General features: G+C 42.0%; 1 pseudogene across 1 annotated transcript; it reads right to left on the bottom strand.

Moving 5' to 3' along the window:
- Positions 1-2,590: 2,590 nt before the first annotated feature.
- On the bottom strand, positions 2,591-3,990 carry LOC147619627 (putative CCR4-associated factor 1 homolog 10 pseudogene; annotated as a pseudogene). Its single transcript, XR_015261877.1, has one exon. The product of XR_015261877.1 is annotated as a putative CCR4-associated factor 1 homolog 10 pseudogene (transcript).
- Positions 3,991-7,481: the final 3,491 nt, after the last annotated feature.

Here is a 7,481-nt window from a genome sequence, read left to right as displayed (position 1 = left end):
CAGTTCCGCTAGTGCCGCATCACACCTAGATTGATATGCGGATTGTTTCATGGAACATTCAAGGTTTAGGGGAGCCTCCGTGCTTTCAGAGACGAGGTGTCCTCAGAGGCGAGCTTCAAAGAGCCATAGTTGAGGGACCCATAGACATTTTATTCCTCCAGGAGCATCACCTTTCAGAGGGGCGCACCCGCCGATGCAGGAAGATTCTTCCAGGCAGGAGTCACACTTTTTGGTCCCCATCCTTTGGCCCCTCAGGGACACATGGAGCATTAACTAATAGAAGGATCCTTTCCCAGAAAAAAAAAGCTGCCACCAGGAGAGTGGACCCGCAGGTTAGTGGCTCTGCACGGGATGTCTTGATAGTACAGATGCCAAATGCCTATTGCCATGGCAGAGCTAACTCGGGGAATCTCGACCTCAGGCTCAGTGGTGGTTCCGGATAGGGTGTTCCCTCCTTGTGTAAAGATATCTGCATCAGATTTAGCAATCATGACCAGAATAGAATCTGGCTCGTGGCTCACCTCCCAGTCACACGCTGGTATGTGTGATCGTTACACACCTGGTAAAGTTTTAAGAGTTGTGAACATCGCTACCGAATTCTATCTCAAGGGTATCTCTGCACGCAGAGCTTTGGCTCAGCCATTGTCTAGGGACACATATGGGCAGCAAGCTGTCTTGAGGTCGTCATAGAAACTCCCTATGGCTGGGATTTCTGAACTAGTTCCCATGTCTCATCATCACCTAACTCTCTAGCTTGGCTTTGTCCACAAAGCTAAAAAGAATGATTTATGGCACCTCTTGCCTCCTCAGCCCCCTTGCCAGTCAGTTCATCTGTTTTTTGTTTCTCATGCAGAAATAGTTCCACATCTCTGGTCATCATAGGGTTCAATATCCCTACCTACCTCAATGTTAATCCTTTGTGATGACACATCTCAATTAAGCCTTTGCGATGAGCCTTGGCCCAAAAAAAAATCTCAAAGCTAAGCCCTCGTGTTGACCTCAATGTTAAACCTTTGTGTTAAGCTGGCCCATCAAGATCCTGACTAAATATGGCATGAAAGATGTGCATTTCATCCACAGCTCAAGTTAAGGTTGACATACCTCAAACCCCTACATGAAAAAATGCTCAAGTTAAGGTTGACATACCTCAAACCCCTACATGAAAAAATGCTTTGCCCTTCCATGATTGCAGCTACATGGATATTTAATATCCAGTAATCCACTTATTTCTCCAAGCCATACACGTGGGTTTGAAAGCCCACAGAAGTTTAAACTCTGCAGAAACAGCAAAAACTATTTGCAACTCCTTGGTCTGAATGTTTTAATATTAACTGTGAAGTCAAATGGGAACAGCTTGAACACCCATATTCCTCACACAGAAGACTTGCCTAATTGTGGATTGCCACAAACTAGTACCCGTCATGCTTACCTAAGCCCTATCCAATCATAATAGCAATACCATAAAGAAAAACTCGATAACTCCATGGACATTAGGATCTACACATTACAAAGATTGGAAAGCTGGCTTCACGATGATTGTCAATGAAAACAAATTTGGCATAACCCTATTCCCACTCATACCTAAGATGACACTGGCTTGACCAGTCAAACTGATAGCGCAACACAAGTGCCACATGTACCCACGCTGCTGGCTTCCTTCATACAAATGCTGCTACCCTCATAAGGAAATTTCACAAACAATGACGTGTGATTTGAGGGACCGGAACTTCAAGCTTGAATTGACAGGCTTCATACTCTGCCATCACTCGTCATAGTTTTGAGGGACAAGCCTTGGGCCCAACCTGTGGATCAAGTACTATAAGCTGTTGAGTTAACAAGCTTCATACTCTACTATCCAGTGTTAAGCCAGTGATCCATCCAATACCCAGTATTTCCCATATATACCCATATCCATCATTTGAAAGTTCCATATACCAACAGAGGTTATTTGAAGGACAAGCCCAACCTGGACACCAACTACTTTCAAACTCTGGGCTATAAACAATCCCAAATTTGAAGCCCCTGTTGAGTGAGCCAACCGATTTAACTGTATTGACCGTTGATTGCAGTTCATTATTATAAACAAGTCAGCCAGAGGTTTTGATGTGTAGCATGCGTCAGCTTACCTTGGCATAACATGAGGGTTTGAATATTAATCAAGGCAGCCTGTGACTGGCACAGAAATTTATAAAGCTTCCATTCAAATCATCATGCCCAAAACTCAAGGCAGCCTGTGATCCTGCAATCAAGACAGCCTGTGATTGGCACAGAAATTACTAGGCTTCCATTCTAATCATCATGGCCACAAATAACTAGTATGGCTAGCCAATTAGCAGCATGGCTAATGCATGACCATCTAATTACCCATCTGGCAAATGCATCATCCTAATTACTACTATGGTTGATGCGTTCAACAAATTCCTGTCTCCTGAACATTAACTCCATCATACCACGATAATATATTTCACTTACATTGAGTTAACGATTCAGAATAAACGACTTCACAGACAATCTACAAACATAGTCTTGTAAATACATGGGAATCCAGGTAAACAAGAAAGCAAAGAAGCATCACAAAAGAGACAAGTAATTTGAACCAATACTATCTTTGCAGATCACTTTTGACCATATCTTTGCAGATCAACTTACAGAAAAAGGAAGGGCAGGCCAATAGACACAACCCTAGCATTTCAACAAAATCAGTAACTAAAGCAGTCTACTCCTAATCCATAAAGAATTCCAGCATCCTGCTTAGTTGATCCATTGCAGTACCTCTCTTGGATTTTACGGTACACACAGGAAGTGAGCAGGCTGTCGGAACCTGCTTGGTGAGAAATGCCGAATCTCTCAATGCCTAGGGATACAGCAAGATTGGCGAGGCCAGTGCACAGGCCGTGTGACTTAATAATGTACTTGATGTCGTACAGGGTGGGGAAGAAAATATGGACAAGTTTGATGAAATCCGATTCCACCTCAGGAAGCTTCTTGCTAGTCAGCACTCTGAGAAGGTAGCCGAAATCATGACCACCGTGAAAGGTGATCCAGTGCATGCTGGGATTGAGCACAACGCCAGAGGACATGAAGAGCTCTCCGAATTTAAAAAACTCTATGCCCTGCTCCTTGTTCTTCTTGAAGTCAATACCGGCTCCTCTCAGAAGATCTATGGACGACTGCGCAAACACATCTTCCTGCGGGCTGAACTCGCAGAAATTGAACTGCCATACGCAAAGCTTGTCCGTGCCGCACCTAGGCAGATCTCCCTTCTCATCGCAGAAGGTCAAGCCGAGTTGTATCAGCTTTAGCATGTTCACGTTGGCCCTCAAGGACGTGTAGTTGTAGGCTAGACTGCCCCTGGTCACCGTCACGGGCCTCAACACAGTTCCTGGGAATTCTGTATCCATGGCCACGAAAGGGTAATCGTCCACGATCCCCCGTATCAGCGCGATCTCTTCGTCCAGATTTGCAGCCCATACTTCCCTTATCAAAAGCTCGTCTTTGTTCGGCATCACCGCCATCGCTGAAACGATTTGCAGCTCGGTGTGCAGCTAGGGTTTCGGAAACTGTATGGTATCTGAGAGAAATGTGTGCCGCCACGAAGGTGAAAGGTGCAGGGACATGAAAGGAGTGGTGAAGCCAGCAGGAACATTCCCTGAGAGTCTTGCCTCTCTGGGTACGATCGGCGAAGAGAGGGGAGAGAGAGATTAGATCTAGGCGGTGGAGGGGGTGAAGAGTCTCGCCATGGCTGGTTCGGTGAAGAGGAAACACTGGAAGCAGGCAGGGGAGGGCAGGAACGGAGGGAGGGTAAATGAAACGCAAAGAGGAAGGAAGAAACGAAGGAAAACAAGGGGAGGGGAAGGGGCGATAGCGAAGGAGATTACTGCAGCGAAAACCTACTGAATCAGCGAGGTGCTGAAGCTTCGGAAGCTGCGGCTATGGCGATCGCGGAGGCCGGAAGGAGAGAGAGAATCGGTGGAGGAAGAAGAGGCGAGATGAAGTGGTTCTCAAACCAGGGAGCCTCCCTTTTGTAGAAATTTTTCCTACTCAAGTCAATTTGTCGGTCTTTCCTCCCAAAAAAAAATAATAATAATAATAAGGGTGGGTTCACATGCTTCCAAAAAAAACTTATCAAAAATATAATAAGGGTAGATTCACATGCTTCTGTCTCCTACCGCCCTCTCTTGATCACCAAACGTTCACTTCATAACACAGCATATCAGAGTAGACTTTCTAGTGGGATTTCAAAAATCCCTCCTTGTATTGTTCGACCGCATTTGGTCCAGAAGCCCTTCTTGCATGAAAGCTCCACTTGGTGGGTTTGACTACGAGGGATGAACCTAGGGCAAACATGTGGCAAGCACAAGCCTACGATAGTTTCGTCTTGTGCACAAACCTAGAACATAGAACTCATTCACTTTTTTATTTTACCACCTCGCTGTTCATCCTTTGGTCCAATCTTTTACTTGATTGGATGCTCATTTGTGGGCTGGACCTCTCTCTCTTGTTGTGCGATTAAGCTTATGTCTCTCTCTTGTTGCGATTAAGCTTATGTCTCTCTCTTGTTGTGACAAATAAGCTTACCTCTCTATCTTGTTGTGACAATTAAGCTCTGGGTATCATAGTGTCAAAACTTGGAATTGTTAAGGTTTCAACCCCCTTCTCATGTTGTTGCATATTCACATCCCAACTTGCCAGCTAACTCTTTCTAGTGTTGTTAACAACATCATTGGAAAGCAAGTTGAGAAAGGCCACATTGGTAAGGGATTACAATGCCACATCACATTAAGCTTGGCCGTAGAAAACTAACAGTTGGCTTATTTAGTTGTCAACGAAGAGATAAACACCATTGTTGTTGTGTGCTACATCTTTAGCCTGCATTTTTAGCCAACTCTTCCTCGTTCTATAACATTGCACATTCATCACCTTAACTATGCTCTAGACTATGTGTTTGTCTATGAAATGCAACTGGCTTTATGATGTGGCATGATGACAAAGCATTAGAATATATTCTTGTTTTCTTTTTTCTCATTTTTAGAACATTTGACGAGGGTTGTTTTCATTCTAGTGGGATGTTTTGATAACTATGGAGGTTCCACTCTTCCAAGTTGGCTGGCTTATTTAGTTGTCAAATGAAGAGATATACACCATTGTTGCTATGTGCTTTTAGCCTGCATCTTTAGCCAACTCTCCCTCATTCTATGACCTTGCATGTTCATCACCTTGACTATGCTCCAAACTGTGTGTTTGTCTATGGAATGCAACTGGCTTTATGATGTGGCATGATGACATAGCATTAGAATATATTCTTGTTTTCTTTTTTCCCATTTTTAGAACGTTTGAGGAGGGTTGTTTTCATTCTAGTGGGATGTTTTGATAACTATGGAGGTTATGCTCTACTCTTCTAAGTCAATTGGCTTATTTAGTTGTCAATCAAGAAATAAACATCATTGTTGTTGTGTGCTTTTAGCCTTCATCTTTAGCCAACTCTTCCTCGTTCTATAACCTTGCGCGGTCATCACCTTGACTGCATGTTTGTCTGTAATGGCTTTATGATGTGGCATGATGACATAGCATTAGAGTATATTCTTGTTTTCTTTTTTGCCATTTTTAGGACATTTAAGGGGGGTGTTTTCATTCTAGATGTTTTGATAACTATGGAGGTTATGCTCCACTCTTCCAAGTTGGTTGATTTCTTAGATTTTTTGCACTTATGGTTTGAACACTATATTAGATCATTTGGAAAAAAATCCCATTCCTATTTGAAAAAACGGGATCATGGTTGGTGAACTTGTCCAAAATTTTGTCAAAACCCCCTCATGTGACATATCATTGGAAAGATCTTGAAAAGTAGAACCTAGATCTCCAATCTCCGAAAAATTTGGAGTTGGTACGTTTAAGATATATCCAAAATTGAATGGAGTGATTGATTCCCAAAATACGACATTTTTCCAAATTATCTAATATTGAATTTTTGGGTGCTCCTCTTAATAATGCTCTATAATCTTTCTTTTTTTGATATATTATAACCATTATTAAAAAAAAGACTTTAATTCCAATGGACAACAATGGTGCTACATTTTCTAACATAGGAGTTCAATTTTAATGGACAACGATGGTGTTTCTACATAGGGCCATGGGCTTGTAGCCTTCTGGAAAGGGTGAGGCATACTTAGACCAAAGTCTCCCTAGTCTTTCCCACTTTAAAAAAAGTGCTTACCAACCAACCGTTTTAAGACTATATTTTAATAAAAATAATATCTCAATCTAGATTAGGTTTTAACCTACTACCTAGTCTCCATTATTCATTTTTTTAAGAATTAAAATCTAGAACATGCCCTAACCTATTAATTACTCTGAAATTTTTTAAGAATGCCTTTTAAAATCTAGAATATGCCCTACCTATTAATTACTCTTTTAATAAAAATTAACACTTTTCTCACAATCATCATATAAGACTTTTTAATGGATGCTTATACACTCTTATTAACACTTACTAATATTATACATTCCTAATAATATGGCTATGGTTAACCTAAAGGTCTCGTTCTAATCTTAGAAAGCATGCTCCCCCCCAAAAAAAAAGAAAAAATGCACACACATGAGAGAGAGAGAGAGAGATCTTCTTGGTAAGCTGTACCGAGAGCAATTTGCTTAGTTTGGGATGGAATGGGCAGGTCATACAAAGGGGATGCATCACACGCCACTTGGGTTATCCAATTAGAGCTGATGTTGATTCACAGGCGTTGTTGGCATGGATTTCTACAAGGATAAATGATAAGTTTGTGTATTGGAAATCTCAAGGTTGGCCTATGTATGTTTGGCTCAAAGTGGCATAATCCATTATCATTAGCATGATATCTTTTTTCTTGCCTTTATTGCGCCATGGATGGGCAAAACTTTGCATCAAATACAACAGCCAATTAGATTTATGCTATGGAAAAGAGCAAGAAATAAGCCAGGGCAAATGTGGATTTCTTGGGAACATGTTACTACTGCGAAGAGGAGTGGAGGGGCAGCTCTATTAGATGTCAAATTACATATGGTCGCTACTAGGAGATGGCCTTTATTGCAAGATATGTGTGTATCTCAAGAGCCATGGGTGGTAATGGCTAAGGCCCCTCATAGAGGAGGTCGCACTTGTGCATGGTAATACCATGATTGATGGTACATGGTGGGATGTAGTGAATGGCCTTTTGAATTTTCCGCCACCAACGATGATCCACATCCTGTAAATTATATGTGGCGTGATGGATTCTAATATTCTTATATGTGATATCACATAAAGTAAAGCATTGTTTCCACTTAGCCCCACCACTAATCTGCTACATCAGCCATGCGAGAAGGTAAAGTGCCAGTGTACTTTGGTGGTTTTCCTTTAATGCAAGTTTTGGCTTTAATCTCTTTTCCAGTGTACCCTCACAATTACCCAAGGGATGAAAGCACATCTGTCACCCGTAGAAACATCACGAGGGTAGAGCATTGAC

The sequence above is a fragment of the Cibotium barometz genome, chromosome 33 (genome assembly GCF_041138505.1).
Source record: "Cibotium barometz isolate CiBa-2024 chromosome 33, ASM4113850v1, whole genome shotgun sequence".
NCBI lineage: Eukaryota > Viridiplantae > Streptophyta > Polypodiopsida > Cyatheales > Cibotiaceae > Cibotium > Cibotium barometz.
This window is presented reverse-complemented; position numbering and strand designations above follow the sequence as displayed.